Genomic DNA, 16,740 nt, shown 5'->3' on the forward strand with positions numbered 1-16,740 from the left:
CTTCAACTAATCCGTCAGCATGTCCTCCCATTCCTTTCCCCTTGCTGCATCTATCGAGCCTTCCCAATGTCATTCCTATTTGCCTCGTCTATTTCTCGTGGGAATGATGTTCCACCCTCTGTGTGGGAAGAGGCTACCCCAAATGTCCGATCATATTTATTAGCATCAATCTTATATTTAAACTTCCAGTTCTGTTCTTTATCCAATTGGTGCCTTCCTTTTCCACTCTGTGTTGTCCAGTTCCACTCTCAGCTTCCCAGACAAGAAACGAGCCTTTTGTGTTGAACACAAGGGGAATTTTCGTCAAGTGTTCATACGGTTTCAGTAATACCTGCATTTGGCGTTTTGGAACATCTCCAAGTGCTTCGCCGTGTCCCATAAGCAACAACGTTCGCAGTTGATCTATTTTTGTTTGGTAGTGTTAGTGTTCAGAGGCACGAGAGAACCCACAACCTCATGAACCATGGGTAAGAACGCCACCAAATGAACCAAGGTCATCACTGCATCGGGGGTAATGCCACTGGACTAGCAATCCAGAGGCCCAGCCTAATGCTCTGCAGACACGGGTTCAAACCCCATCACCGCACTGGAGGAATTTAAATTCGACGACTAAAATCTGGAATTAAAAACCAGTCTCAGTTATGGTGGCCATGTCAACTGTTATAGATTGTCATCGAAACCCATCTGCTTCACTTCAGGGAAGGGAATCTGCCACCCTTACTCGGTCTGGCCTCCATGTGACTCAAGGCCCTTCTCAATGTGCTTGGCCCTTAACTGCTCCTCGGAAATGACCGAGCTAGACACTCAGTTCGAAGGCAATTAGGGATGGGCCATTAATGCTGACCTCGTCTGAAATGCCCACACCTCATGAAAGGATACATTGGGGGAAAAAAAGGTGCAGCTCTGCTGTTTGTCATCCAGAATGTTCTATCTAATTGCTTGGGTGAATGTTGTTTCTTTTTATAAATTTAGAGTACCCAATTATTTTTCTTTGCAATTAAATTACCCGGGGCCGGGATCGAACCCAGATCCTCAGCACCGTGAGGCAGCAGTGTTAACCACTGCGCCGCAATAACGCCCTGCAATCATATTTTCTTCTGTGATTGACAACCATACATTCAGCTGAACAATCTTCTGGTCATAAGTTCCAGTTAAAACGCTGGCTGCTTACTCAGGTGAACTTCACCTGGATGGGTATGGGCACCGCATTGAGACATTTTATTTCAATGGATTAAGTTCCTGGAACATCCCAAAATAACCGATCTGAAAACTCTGCCGTGCTGGTGCCCAGAGGGGCTTTGTACAGCAGTTAATTTATCCACTGTAACTCCAACGTCTGCCATATTCCTGTTGCATTGCTTTCTCTTGATCTTCTCCAATGTTTAGCTTCATGACAAATTCCTCGGATCGTGAAATAGTGCCGCCTGGCTCTCAGCGCCAGCTGCGTCACGTCAGGGTTTGGCTCAGAGGTGGTCAGTAATATTCGCCCACACAAGTGCCAGACAATGACCATCTCCTAACGAGCGACAAGCTAAGGCTCCGAATGACACAACATCCTGAGTGTCACCAATGACCAGAAACACATTTGGAATTTGCCATTTAAAAGCCATGGTTACGACAACAGGCCAGAGGCTGGGTATCCTGTGGCAAATGGCTCATCCCCTGACTTCCTAAAGTCTCTCCACCACCTACAGGCACAAGTCAAGAGTGTGAAGGAATGCTCTCCACCTGCCACGATGGTTAAAGCGGCAACAATGATCAGGAAGCTCAAAACCATTCCGGTTAAAGCAGTCTGCCTGGTTCGCACCCATCTAACCAGCGTAACTATCCGTTCCCTCCACCATTGGCACACCGTGACTCCAACCTAACATACACTCCAGCAACTTGGAAGTTCATTGGAAGTACCTCCCAAAACTGTGACCTCCATCACATGAGTGACTTGGACACATATTACCACTTGCTTATTACCATCGGGTTACAGTCCTGCTGCAATTCAGGACCAAGGCACTCCCCACCTTTTCCAGGGACATTAGAGATGAGCAATAAACGCTGACCTTGCCAGTGATGCCCTCATTCTACAGAACGATTAAAAAAACAAAGACATCAAACATCCAATGACTTCATCCTGTCAAAACCCACATCGCATCAACAACACTTTGCAGATAACACAGTAAAATATCTCCATGGAGCTTCACGGGAGTGTCATCAAACTACATTTGCCATTGAACGAGGAGGTAATGGGGCAGGTCACCCAAACACTCGACCAAAGAGGTAGGTTAAAAAGAAGTAGCCTGAAGGAGGAAAACGAGATGGATAGGTGGAGAGGTGTAGGGAGGAATTGCAGAGCTTGGGGCCTGGCATTTGGAGACATGGCTACCAATAGTGCAGCGATGAACGATAGAAGCACAGAGGCCATATCTGGAGCAGCAGAGAGACTGGGGAGGGCTGCAGGTCAGGGGAGGGGAGGGACGGTGCTCCTCAGATAATAAAACTCTCACGAAGCACAGGTGCCTTTAACAAACTCCAATCCTCTGTAAATCACTTTTATTTATTTTTTTTAATATAAGGATGTTGGCAGAGTACAGGCTTTGTTGGTATCAAGCTGAATTGCACATTAACTCCTACAGGGACCCACCTTTGATAAATAATTCAAAACCGGCAAAGAATATAAAAATATCCGCTGAACAACAACATCTTTAACTTATACGGTGAACAAATGTCAGGGTGGAGATGGCTACATTCTCTTCAACAAATATTGGGGAATGATTCATAAACAACCCGTGCAAGAAAAATAAACTGCATCGGTTAGTACGATGTGTGTGAAGTATTATATATTAATCATAAATCTAGGTTAAAAATTAATTTAGATTCTCATTTCTTTAGAAGCCCTTTTCCCAATAAGTTTAAATCATGATACTGAAAAGCAGCTGAACCATAGACGCATATAATATTAATTAAATTTAGCAAGTAAAATAGTATGTAATATACAGGGCGAAATAAAAGACACATTACAGGATATCCAAATATTTATGACCCATAGCTTTAACCCTCTAGGGCTTTCAGCAGTGTGTTTAGCAACATAAATAAAGGAATTAACATTCTCCATTTTTCTTCAGGTTGGGCTGCAATGTACATTCTCGCGATCTGGGGTCTCCTTCTCACTAGCACCTTGTTTCCACAGAATGTCTACTTGCATCAGATTCTGCAAAGGAATTGAAGCTCCCTCGGTCATCAAAGAGTTAACGTTGAGACCGTGCAGCCCAGGACTAATTGATTTTCTAAGTCTTTTATTTTATTAGAAACTCCCTACTTCATTTATTAAAAAGATCCGAAATGAGGCATTATTCTGTTTTCTAATTAAAATTTAATATTCAAATATTATTAAGGATGCTCAAAGATTGCTGAACCTTAGGCTGTGAAAGGAAATAAATGCAACTTTTTCAGGGGGTTGTACGTTGGTGTTGGAGAGTAATTAAAATACAGATCTGATGGGGACATGTTTTTGTTCCTTGAGAGCCAGAGGAAATCCAGTCTGGTTCGAGCTTGGCTCACCATGTTGATTCAAGTACTATTATTGCTGGATTCCCAGGTACATCAAATACTTGGTCACTTGATTCCTTAACTTAAAGTTATGGGTTTGACCCCCGGGACTACCTATTGCCAAAACCACCTGCCTTCATTGAATGAACTTCCACCTGTCCCTATAGCACCATACGGACTGACATTGAGAAGTGATAGTATAAGAACAAAGAACAAACAACAATACAGCACAGGAACAGGCCCTTCAGCCCTCCAAGCCTGTACCAGTCATGATATCAACCTTTGCCAAAACCCTCAGCGCTTCCTTGTGCCGTATCCTTCTATACCCATCCTATCCATGTATTTGTCAAGATGCCTTTTGAACCCCATTAATGTATCTGCTTCCACAACCTCCCCTGGCAACGTGTTCCAGGCACTCACCACCCTCTGTGTAAAAAAAACCTGCCTCGCACATCTCCTCTAAATGTTGCCCCACGGACCTTAAACCTATGCCCCCTGGTGACTGACCCCTCCACCCTGGGAAAGAGTGTCTGCCCATCCACTCTATCCCTGCCCCTCATAATCTTGTAGACCTCTAACAGATCGCCCCTCAACCTCCGTCTTTCTAATGAAAATATGTTCCGCCTGCCCATATGGCTAACACCCTCCAGACCAGGCAACATCCTGGTAAACCTCCTCTGCACCCTCTCCAAAGCTTCCGCATCCTTCTGGCAGTGTGGCGACCAGAATTGCGAGCAAGGCTGTGACTTCCACTGACTGTCCATATCTGAGGCTCGTTCTGCAGACCAAACCACCTTGTGTCCGACACTGCTTTCCATACAGAGGAAGAAACACGCATAGAAACATACATAGGAAATAGTAGCAGGAGGAGGCCATTCAGCCCTTCGAGCCTGCTCTGCCATTCATTATGATCATGGCTGATCATCAAGTTCAATACCCTGATCCCCCCTCCCCCTCCCCCCATATCCCTTGATCCTTTAGCCCCAAGAGCTATATCGAATTCCTTCTTGAAATTACACAACGCTTTCGCCTCAACTACTTTCTGTGGCAGCGAATTCCACAGATTCACCACTCTCTGGGTGAAGAAATTTCTCCTCACCTCAGTCCTAAAAGGTTTACCCCTTATCCTCAAACTATGACCACTAGTCCTGGACTTCCCACCATCGGGAACATTCTTTCTGAATCTACCCTGTCTAATCCTGCTGGAATTTTATAAATTTCTATGAGATCCCCTCTCACTCTTCTAAATTCCAATGAATATAATCCTAACTGACTTAGTCTTTCCTCATATGCCAGACCCGCCATCCCAGGAATCTGCCTGGTAAATCTTCGCTGCACTCCCTCCTTAGCAAGAATATTCTTTCTCAGATAAGGACACCAAAAAGAAATGAAATGAAATGAAAATCGCTTATTGTCACAAGTAGGCTTCAAATGAAGTTACTGTGAAAAGCCCCTAGTCGCCACATCCCGGCGCCTGTTCGGGGAGGCTGGTACGGGAATTGAACCGTGCTGCTGGCCTGCCTTGGTCTGCTTTCAAAGCCAGCGAATTAGCCCTGTGCTAAACCAGCCCCAAAACTGCACACAATACTCCAGCTGTGGCCTCACCAATGCCCTATACAATTGCAATAAAACATCTCTATTCCTACACTCAAAACCTGTCGTTATGAAGACTAACATCCAATTTGTCTTCTTTACTGCCTGCTGTACCTGTGCGCGGACTCTCAGAAGCTGTGCGAACTATAATAATATGCAGTCCATAAGAGGAAGAAAATCAGAAAGTGGCACCATGGACCGCTGAGCTGAATATTCCGTGGAAAGACTTGCATTTAAATAGCACCTTTCTTGATCTTAGGATGTCCCAAAGTACTTGAAATGTCAGGAACACGGCAGCCAATTTACAAGATCTCACAAACAGCAAGGTGATCATATTCGTTTGATGTTGGCTGAGGGAGGAATATTGGCCAGCATCCCAGGGAGAGTTTACCCCGCGCTCCTGTCAAATGGGATCTTTTACGTCCACCTGAGTGGACATATGAGGCCTCAATGGACATCTCACCCAAATAACAGCACCCCCATGAACACAGCGCTGTCCCGGTGGAGGGTCAGCCTGCACTTTGTGCCCAAGGCCCGGGAGTGGGACCTCTGACTCAAAAGCAAGTGTGCTGCCAACCAGGCCATTGTTTATACCTGTAGAGGAGGACGTATGAACGTGAGGTCTCCCCAAATACAGCCATTGCTACAGCTCAGCCAGGCATGTCAGCTGCAAATACAGCAGCAATAAAAGAAGCTATCGCGAGGAAGCTCAAGCTTGGCTTTGCTTCAGATGGAGAGGTGCCGCTCTGTGAGAGTACCTTCGGCTGGTCACTAAAAACGCCAAATGCCAACCCTACTCCTGACATTTACACCAAACTCAGGTACAATCAGCCCCATCACGCCAGCACTGATTATGTAAGGGACACACCCAGGACATGGTAATTATTTATAATTCCAAGAAAATGTTTACAATTCTGTGTAGGCCGACCAGCAAGGAATTTCAGCTTGCGCACTATCTGGTAAATATAATTCACGTTGCAAGGGCTGAAGATATGAAATGAGGTAGCTTCTCCAATAAGACAGTGGCCCAATCGAAACATGAAGTTACACAGTGTTAGTATTGGGGAATTCTTTATAAACTGGTATATCCGGAGCTGTTACATGTAATCAGTCGGGATTGTCTATTATAACTAGTATTATAGAATGATACAGCACAGCAGGACAACATTTAGTCCAACATCCCTGTCCTGGCATTTTGAAAGAACTATCCAATTAGTTCCATTCCCCTGACCTCTCACCATAGCCCTGTATTACTTTCCCATCAAGTATTTGGCTAATGCCCCTTCTAATTTATGATTGAATCTCCCTGCATCCTTTTCAGCTGTGCCTCAGTGTCTCAGCTCCTAACGTACGTGATAGAAAAGTTCCCCCTGGCTCCCGTCTCTGGCTCCTTTGCCAATTATCTCAAATTTGTGTTGCCACTGGAAACAGTTTCTCTGTCAAATCTCTTCATGATTTTTGCTCACTTTTATGAAATTGCCCCTTAACCTTCGCCACTCGAACCTGAGGAATAAAAGGTCAAGCAGCAACATTGCCGTCTGCGTAAAGAGCTGTGTGGATCTCAGTTACAAACGGTTTCATCAGGTCGTCCCTTGGCAAGCTTTTTGTACCAGGATTGATTGTTGTTGGGGCCTGGTTCCACCTTTATACGTCCACAGTGAACTAATAGGGGCTGGTTTAGCTCACTGGGCTAAATCGCTGGCTTTTAAAGCAGACCAAGCAGGCCAGCAGCACGGTTCGATTCCCGTACCAGCCTCCCCGAACAGGCGCCGGAATGTGGCGACTAGGGGCTTTTCACAGTAACTTCATTGAAGCCTACTCGTGACAATAAGCGATTTTCATTTTCATTTTTCAATAGCGCTTACTATTTAAGCCCACAGCTAAAGGTAACACATTCATCCTCCCCTGGATGTACAGCATGGTCTCCTACTGCACTTTGTGCCCTGAATTTACACCAGTGAAAAGCTTCACTGACCAGCAGACCGAAGCTGAAAAACCTGACCACTTACTATCTGAACCCATTCCGTTCCCTGAGGGCTCTTCAAAAATGCACAAAGGCACAGTTCACCCACACGTGCCTCCTGATACAGTGGGTGCCGTAGAATTCTGAACCATTACAATAGGACAATCTCAGTTCCACACTGATTTATAAACCTTTTCACTCCAGTTAACGGCCACTTCCTCACAAAACACATCTGTTGATTGTTCTGCTGACTTTGTATAAACCGGTCATCTGCGTCTGACCTTCTGCTAATATGAGGGGACCAGATTCAGAAAGTTACCAAACTAAATAAGTAGTTAACTGTTGGAAGACTCCCATGGCAGAGGCCCCGGTGACTTGCCCACCTTTCTCACCTTCCTGCTCACCTTGATTCCGCTGCATAGTCGGGCTGAGATTGGGAATGTGTCAGTTGAGGAAACCACAGCTGATGTCAGCGTTCCACCTACAGCCACCCATTTTCATCAACTTCCATTAATTGCACAAACTTGCAACATTACTAAATTACAAAACTTGTTTCTTTCAAAAGCCCAATTTACCCACTAACGTTTCAGCAACACCAAAAGCTGCTGGAAGCATTAGGTTAATTGCATGCTCTAAGCGAAGAAAAGGCTCCGGTACAGAAACCTCAAAACTAATTCACTCCCCAGGAGTTAGCAATGCAAAGGGCTTTACCCTTTTTACTTAACAGCCAGCTCCAAGTTTCAGAATGCTAGGTGCTTACTTCCTTGAGCAATCCAATCGTAAGAGGCACAATCTGCTGAATAATTGTTACATTTTAGATTCTGTTGGGATGATATCAGGATCCTGGGAAGCAGGGGCCCTTAATGGTAGAAGGTGATTTGGACATACCTACAGTGCATGCAGAGGACCGAGTTCACCCAGTGAATTAATAAACAGTTTCAAATATTCACTTAGAACAAGGAACAACAGAAATGTTTAAGCAATACAAACAGGTATCAGCATTGAATGGAACAACCCTCAGCAAAATGAGTGAAACGAAACCATACTTTAAATTGGACACCTTTTTCTTTTATACCTTATTTGTTCTTCCGTTGATTAAAGAAGGAATTTATCTTCAGTTTTGTTAGCGGTGTATTTACAGCATTGGAAGATTCATTAACTTGTAGTTAAAATATGCCTGCTATGTTAAAAGTTGAATTTATGGTTTCGTGGCAAAGCAGGTGTATCCTGGTGTATCCCACCGTGTGATATCAGAGCGATTAAGTCTCATCACAGCCATTATCAGATAAATGGAGTACATTTACTAATTTGCTGTCCTATGTGCTGGGGGTGGGGGTGGGGGGGTGGGGGGGGGGGGGGGGGTACGGCCTCGACTGCCAACCCTATCATAAAAAACTGCCACCATCACACTTCCCAACAAATAGAAATTATTTTTTGAAATTAGTATAAAGTTTCACCCGTGTTTACTCAATTTTAAACTTGAGCTAAGAATTTCACGAGCATTTAGTGTCGTATGGGTCAGCTTGGGGTCGTTCGCTCACTGGGACCGACGAAAACCTCCTCTTATACATGGACTTTGGGCCCAATTAAAACCGTCTTAGTCAAATATATAAATCTAACTTCACATGAGGGCAGCACGGTGGCCTAGTGGTTAGCACAGCTGCCTCACGGCATTGAGGTCCCAGGTTCGATCCCAGCTCTGGGTCACTGTCCGTGTGGAGTTTGCACATTCTCCCCGTGTCTGCGTGGGTTTCGCCCCCACAACCCAAAAATGTGCAGAGTAGGTGGATTGGCCACGTTAAATTGCCCCTTAATTGGAAAAATAATTGGGCAATCTAAATTTTTATTTTTTTTTTAATCAAAAAAATCTAACTTCACATGCATATTTCTTTGAAAATTCTGTTGGGCTTTTAGCAAGCCATTGATTGAAAGTTGGTTTGACGATAACTCAATTAGTATTTGTCAGTAAAGATTTTCTTGCCTGGTCTAAAATGCTCTGAATAGACATGGCTATGAGCAGAATGGACCTTTGATAGGCTGTCAAACAATCCCAATTTGACCACATTTGTGCAAAGGAAGGGTAAAAGATGGACTAGTAAAGGGTTTGAGATGTCAAAGTCCTATTGATAATAATACCTTTTTATGGAGGTTATAAATGAAAGACAGCCTTTAGAAAATTACATACTTATGATCAATATCAAAATGTTGCTGTGCACTAAGATTTCTTTCCAATCTCACTGATCTGTTGCTGGTTTTTGGCGTTACTGAAGTTTGATCGCTCTGGGATATTCTAGCCCCAATCACAACAGCAACATTTCACTCCCATGTTGGGAAGGATTCAACAGCAGGAATTTCCACTTCGCCCTTTCATTTCTTTGCAGCTCATTGAGGTTTGGTACAAACAAGACTTTGGAAGAAAATCCCAAATCTTTGCAATCCTGGCTCGCAAAGATATGGAACGATTTCAACCTCATTTTAATGAAAAGAGAAACGCAGCAGCCAATTTACCGGCACAGTGACACAGATTTTCAGAGTGGTTGAGGTTCTTTGAGGAATCGCGGAGGGAGGGACATCGGATGTGACACCAGAACAGGAGCTATTCAGACCAGTCTTTTCCAACAATCCATTAGATCTTGGCTGTACTATATCTTCACCCCACCTACTCACTTTGGATCCCTAACTCTTAATTTCCTCGCCTACTAAAAATCTAACAATCTCAGTTTTGAAGTTTGAAATTCACCTAGTTTCAGTTTCTGTGGAGAGAGTTACAGATTTCCACTACTTGTATTCAATATTGTTTTTCCAATTAAAAAAACACTGTATACCAGTGTTGATTATTTGTGGGCCCACAGGACACATGATCTCTTTTGTAAACTGCCTTGTTTCTGTTGGTGTGCAGTGTTTTTGATATTTTGATGGGGGTGGACAAAACTCCCGAAACGATAACATTGAGATTCAGATGTGATGTACATCCCAAATGGTTTTCTACCTTTTGTTCCTGCTGAGCCACTTGCCAAATCTTTCCCACCAGCACCCCCTCCCGCTCACCCCCATGACTCCATCACCACCCCCTGCTCTACCTTTTAGCAATTGAGGAAGTATGCTGTTACTGTATTCCCAATCTCGATGTGGAGATGCCGGCGTTGGACTGGGGTGAGCACGGTAAGAAGTCTTACAGCACCAGGTTAAAGTCCAACAGGTTTGTTTCAAACACTAGCTTTCGGAGCGCTGCTCCTTCCTCAGGTGACCCCATTCACCTGAGGAAGGAGCAGTGCTCCGAAAGCTAGTGTTTGAAACAAACCTGTTGGACTTTAGCCTGGTGTTGTAATATTCCCAATCTCAACAGTCATAGCACAAACTAGCTGCAGAAGGATTTGTTGGGGGGGGGGGGGGTAATCACTGAAATACATTTGAACAAATATGGAAAAGCCCAAAGACGTGTTGGGAATTATGGGTGAAGGAAAAGTGGCGAAATTAGAACGACATCTCGGTTAGAACACTAAGGTGTATCACATCACATCAGAGAGCATTAGATGGTGACTTGTTAGCAGTGTCAGGTTGGGAAAAAACCCAATGTGTGATGTGTCATTACCTACAGAATGTAACGAGGGAGGAGCAAAGTGGGGGGGGGGGGGGAGGGGGTTAACCCTGTGAGAGTCGGACGTAATGCGGTTTAAACAGACAGTATTCTTCATTTAAAAAAATTTAATAACTGTCAGAGTGCTGAACAGAGCGGGGTGAGTAACTGCTGGAGAACAGACTGCTAGCAGCTGCTCATTCAACCACATTACCAGTCAATTTATAAGTTTTTGTATAGTTAAATAATACATTTACGAGAGATATATAACATGGAATTAATATACCAGGAAGAGCAGAAACTGGAGTTGAAGTGTTTGCAATACAGAAAAACAGGGATGCTCAGGGGAATTCATCAACACTGGTGTAGCACATTGCTTGCTTGGCACTGGAATGAGTATTTTGTTTCACAAGTGAGCAACGTAGCCCTTTCTCGTGACTGAAATAAAATCCAGATTCCACATGCATGTATTTGTATGTCGAATGCTCTTCTTTATTTTTAAGCAGAGGAGGGAAAAAGCCTGTGCGAGTGATCGAATTACGATACTGAGTAATATCGGATGGTAGGTGGAGTGACTTATTTCTAGTTGTTCTGTGAGAATATCATTTTCTTATGGAAATTTGTAAAGTGTAAGATGATCAAACTGGTGTCCATGATGTGAAATCCACATGCCCAGAACAAATATAACACAGAACAGTGATAAACTAGAACAGTCCAGAGAAGCCAGCCTTGCTAACTTCTTTTCCCAATCATGTGACAATATTTACGCATATACAATGGAACCCTTTAATAGTAAAACATAGCTGAAAGCACACGTCACCATAAAAGAATACAAGATCAGGATCTTTGCTGCATTTGGGAGTTATTGACATTACCAACTTGCATCTCAATGAGTGGATAAAGTAATGCATTAGGGTCCATCCTCAACCATCAGCTCAATGTGGAAAAGGTACATTGGACACTGTTGTGGTGCCCAGCTATTTCATCCAATCATCAGCTGAGGATTACAAACCAGGAAGGCTCCAGCTTTAACTCGACAGTCTTTACTCAGTTAGCTGTTCCCAGCTGAGATCATGGCAGGGTCACGACAATTGGCCTCAGCATCTTTGGCCCTCAAAACCAGTGTTCCATCTCCCGCCTGGCATTTAGCCGAAAGGCATAGGTGAGGACAGGTGAGGGTAGAGTCCCAATTTTGATTGTGATGCCCTGGCGGCTGAATACTTCACCAACTTCCATGACTAAGAGTGACATGGGAAGTGTGATCACTTGGGTCGGACACCGAAGAGTGTCTAAAGGCAAAGCTTTTAGCAACATAGTGAGGGCGAAACTGCCAACCACAGAATCAGGAAATACTGTCACCATGATACTGACTGAAAGAATAGTTCCAAAACCATTCACCTCCTTCGCTGCTTCTTTGTGAACCTGGATTAAAGCTGACTGTATATTTTCTCAAAATGGACTGAAACTGTGTGCTTTCCTATAGCTTCGCTGGAATGAACATATTTTTTAAATTATGCAGTTAAAAAAATGAGTTCAAAAACAGATTAGGCACTTTATGAGCAGGGACATTGGTTTCCATCATGGTTATGACAAATGTTCCAACAGGCTTTATGATGGAATAAAAGACTGCACATTGCACTTTAATGTTATTAAAATCCCCTATCTCCACTCTAACTATTACTCCATAGATAAATGATTAAAGCAGTTAAAACTTTGTCCAATTCATTTTCATTTGATTAAATTGCAGGGGTACTAAAATTTCACCAAAACAAAAATCACCTCGGCACGAGAGGATTTGACTATCCAATGGGGTGTCAAGGAAATCCAACTTGTCAGTGGCTGCAAAATTTTTCATCATTTGAATTTGACATTGTAAACACTCAAATGTGTACATCCACAGATGGCGATTTAACCTTTAATGTTTAGAATTTCTGGGCACCTCACTAACCTTGTTGACACGCGCAATACTTTCAGCATCTTGCCATCGTGGCGTGCTGCTAACACACAGGGTGGCTTCACTTCCACTAAGTATGCTGCTGGCCACAATTCTTCCACAAATTATTTCAAAAGGGGAATTTAAATCACAGCTTCTTAATAATTCTGCTTCTCCTTAATAATCTTTCCATTAAATATTATAAAGCAAAATCCCATTGCCCCTTGCAGATTAAATAATAGCATGTCAGCATTCAATTTCTTCACTTTCAAGGATAACTAGGGCACTATTTCACAGCAGGTGAATTGGGACATGTTGTTTTTTTTGTTATCTAATAAGAACTTCACTTTCTCCTCTATATAACAAATACTATTGCACAAAATGACCCATTCAACTGTTCTTGGTCATCTGAAAGATTGTAATATTAATCTCACAACAAAGATTTCTATTTCTTTCAATTCACCACTCTTTGTTTTTTTCCATTCGATAGATTGCCTGTTGACAATTGTCTCAGATTCTTTCGTTGCTTTTTATTTTTAACTGAGATATTAAAGAGAATGAATTTGTTTTATTGAGAACAGTTTTCTTTTGTTTGTAGACTAAAATAAATGTAAAGTAGGTGTAGGTATTTAAAAATAGAGAGGGTTAAGTAGACATTGGGATCATTTGGACTGGCCCGACTTTAACACAAATAAAACAGCTGACAACAGCTACAGAAAAAAAAAACACCCAGAGAGAAACAGAGAGAAGAAGGGTGATGTAAAGAAGAAACCTCAGGAGGTTTTGATTGAGTAGATGTGAAGTTTTAACCCTGCTTTGCTTGCCCCCTCAACATAATCTTGGATTGACTGACAGCTGTCAATCAATCAAAGCAACCCCCACCCTGTGCTGTGATCAGGAAACAAAATCTCCTGCCGAAATAATCAGCCTGCCTCCTCTGTTGAAGCTTCTGTCCTGATAGTCTCACCTTGAACAATGACAGGTTTACTCTATAATACTAGCAATGCTGTCTGATTCATTTAATACGTATTAAGCACGATAATTAGTTCTAAAGGGGCAAATGGTCACTTTCCTAGTGCATGCCCCCCCCCCCCCCAAGGTATTTGGGACACGCCGTGGACACAGCACTGACCAAGGGCAACAGGGGACAATCTCAACTTTTCCTCTGATGAGGGGTAGTGGGGTGTTAACTGTATCTGACAGTCTGACCATGCACAGGCCACACGGTCTCATTTACAGGAACAACATACCAGATTTTATTTTGTCTATTGCAAACAGAATGAAAGAACGAACAATGAAGTTTTATGTAACTATGTAAATCATAAGGTTGGTGCACCCAGCGCCAACAACCCAGTTTTGATTTGAAGCTGATTGCATCTCAGGCTGCAATGTCCTTTTTCTCTTCCCCCACCACCCCCAACAATTGACTATCATCTGTAAGTCAAAACGCGAGGAGTTTAAATTAACTAGCCATTGCGGTGAGGTGCTCCAGTAGATTGTGAGTGCTGACAGTCAGGAAATAATATCATAATATCAATACCACAGCCAGAACAATTGGAGATTAATAATTACACAAATTTAAAGCAGGTGGAACAATCTCCTCTTGTTGACTTTGATATTATTCTAGAAAAAGGCCAGGATTATGCTGCAGATTTTCTGAATCATCCAATTCCACCCTAATTTTTATTTTGCACCTTGGACGTGGTAACTTTTTTAAATTATTGACTTCTAATTATGCGAAGCAGCGATTATGGGGACAAATACATTGCGATTCCGGCTAATCTACACTGCAATTTGGAATGGCTGATAAGCGGGAGCATTAAAGGACGAGGGAAGAAGGGGGGGGGGGGGGGGGGGGATAACATCTATTTTTCCCACACTTACTGTGCTCAACCCTCAGCAGTGACTGAACCATTAAATTGTGTTGAATAAATGTCAGCCGGTTTGCACAATTGCAACTTCTGCGCGGCAGCATTGTCAGGGTGGAAGGGAACATTGCGGGATATCTCAATCAAAATTAAACAGGTCAAAATTAGACTTGCGTCCTATTTACACATGTCCCTGTTCATAAATAGAAATAAAAAGAGATCAAAACCCCTGAAAGTAGGAAGCTTTAGTTTTAGTTTTAAACTTAAGTCTCCCCCCCCCCTCCCCCTCCCCCCCCCGGCAAAGTGTTTTCTGTTTTCTTTCGAAACATTCTTTGTCATCCGCTTTAATGTTTTAAATTGTGACACAGGAGGGGAAAAAAACCCAGCAAGATGACATTGACTGTGCTCGAAGAGGGAGTGGGGAGGAGGGGAGGGGAGGGGGGGAGGAAAGGTCATTAATTACTTATGTGAGCTATTTCTTGAAAAAGACAATAAACCTCCATGGTCGCCATGGATATGACATATTTGGTGGGAAAACAACATAATCATTAAGCAATGAAGCGAGATGGCAGAAGAATGTGCAAGCCTTTAAGGTTGTGTGTGTGTGTGTGTGTGTTTGTGTTAGAGGCTCGTCAAATTTGGCGTTCTAAATTCGATCAGTTTATGTATCCATGGAAACCCGGGCAGATTATCATCAGTAGAATTAAAAATGATAAATTAAACAAGGCATCGAGGGGAGGAGGGCGCCGTTCGCTTGTAACTTGATTACAAAGTTGCTCTTAAACAATGTCAATTTCCAGCGGTTGGAGGTTAAACTTTGAGAACTAATGTCAATTTCAAGTGCCCCCCCCCCTCAGTTAAAAAAAGCAACTCGCTGTCCTGACTCCCCATTAACCCCCCCCCCCCCCCCCCCCCAAACAAGGGGGTACAACCTTACTTGGACACAAAAAGGTAATTCAGTTTAAACTGGATTCATCGATCTGTAGAAAGTGAGGGGTTTGGGGAGGGAGGGAGGGTCAGTTTTTTCAGGATTGCTACAGATCAAACATTTTCTCCTTGCTGGGCAGCTTGTAAAAATCTCCTCCCCCCCCCCCCCCCCCCCTCTGCAAGCTCCAAACTCCACATTTGATTGATCGCTCCGGCACCTGTTATAATGGGAGGAAAGTTGACCCCCCCCTCCCCTCCCCAAAAAAAGGATGATTTTCGATTTTCTGCTGAAAAGGTGCCCCATTCCACCCCCCCCCCCCCCTTTTGCTGTCCCAGGTGAACTGCAAATCACACTGCACATTCTGAAAATGCCTTTGTAAAGAAAAATGACCCTGTTTTCTGTCGTATTGCAAGAACCCAGATAATCTTACAGTCGACAGTAAGGGAGGGCTCTCGATCGCTGGGATCGTTGGCACGGAACTTTGTATCGAAGTGTATTTGCCGGTCATAAAATCTCCAGCAATCTTCCCTGGGATCAGAGGAGAGGGGTGAACTTTCCCATTGCTAAACTCTGTCTGAGGGAGGGAGGGGGGTCTCTGATCGTATAGGTGTTCCCCTCATTTTCTCTGCATCTAACCCTCCATAACCAACTGACTGCTCGATCAGGCTTTACACATCACACACTCGAATGGCAACCCCGCTCTCTCAACTTCTACAGAGCGAAATATTCTCCCAGCCACATTTTAGAAACTTTGGACCTTTAAAGTCCCCCCCCCCCCCCCCCCCCCACGCACACTTACACAACATAAGACAATATTTGAGACAAGATCATAAATAAAATCACCTCCCTCCCCGTAAACACGCACAGAATCGACAAACCAAACCTAATACAACTCCGGAGTTGGCTATGTGTGAAATAAGCAGGAAACTCGCACGGTTTCTGTTTTTGTTACATTCGTTGCAAAAGATTACAATAAACTCCGGGGAGGAGGGGGGGGGAAGAGAAACAGCACCCCGTTCACATCCGCATCACTCCTGACATTTGCAAGGTTTTAATAATTTGGGAAGTAAGGATGGAGGAAGGGAGAGAGAGAGAGAGAGAGAGAGAGCTCCACGTAGATAATATTAAACTCAAGCCGGGGGTGAGCGATCGAAAGAAAGCCCAGCACAGACAGACAGGCAGATATCACACAAATAGACAGAAAGCCAAGATCAAATTAAAGTCACAGCAATTAGGAGCGGGCAGCGCTGTCCTCTGCTCACTCGCAGCCCCCAAGTTTGAAGCCTTCACTTCAGTGAGTGGGAGAATAGTGAAAGGTGCGAGCCGGCCACATTATCT

General features: G+C 43.6%; 1 protein-coding gene across 9 annotated transcripts in view; it reads right to left on the bottom strand.

Moving 5' to 3' along the window:
* casz1 (castor zinc finger 1) overlaps positions 1–16,740 on the bottom strand; it is a 507,648-nt gene that overhangs the window by 450,689 nt on the left and 40,219 nt on the right. The window lies entirely within an intron of this gene.

This window comes from Scyliorhinus canicula, chromosome 16, assembly GCF_902713615.1.
Source record: "Scyliorhinus canicula chromosome 16, sScyCan1.1, whole genome shotgun sequence".
Classification (NCBI taxonomy): domain Eukaryota; kingdom Metazoa; phylum Chordata; class Chondrichthyes; order Carcharhiniformes; family Scyliorhinidae; genus Scyliorhinus; species Scyliorhinus canicula.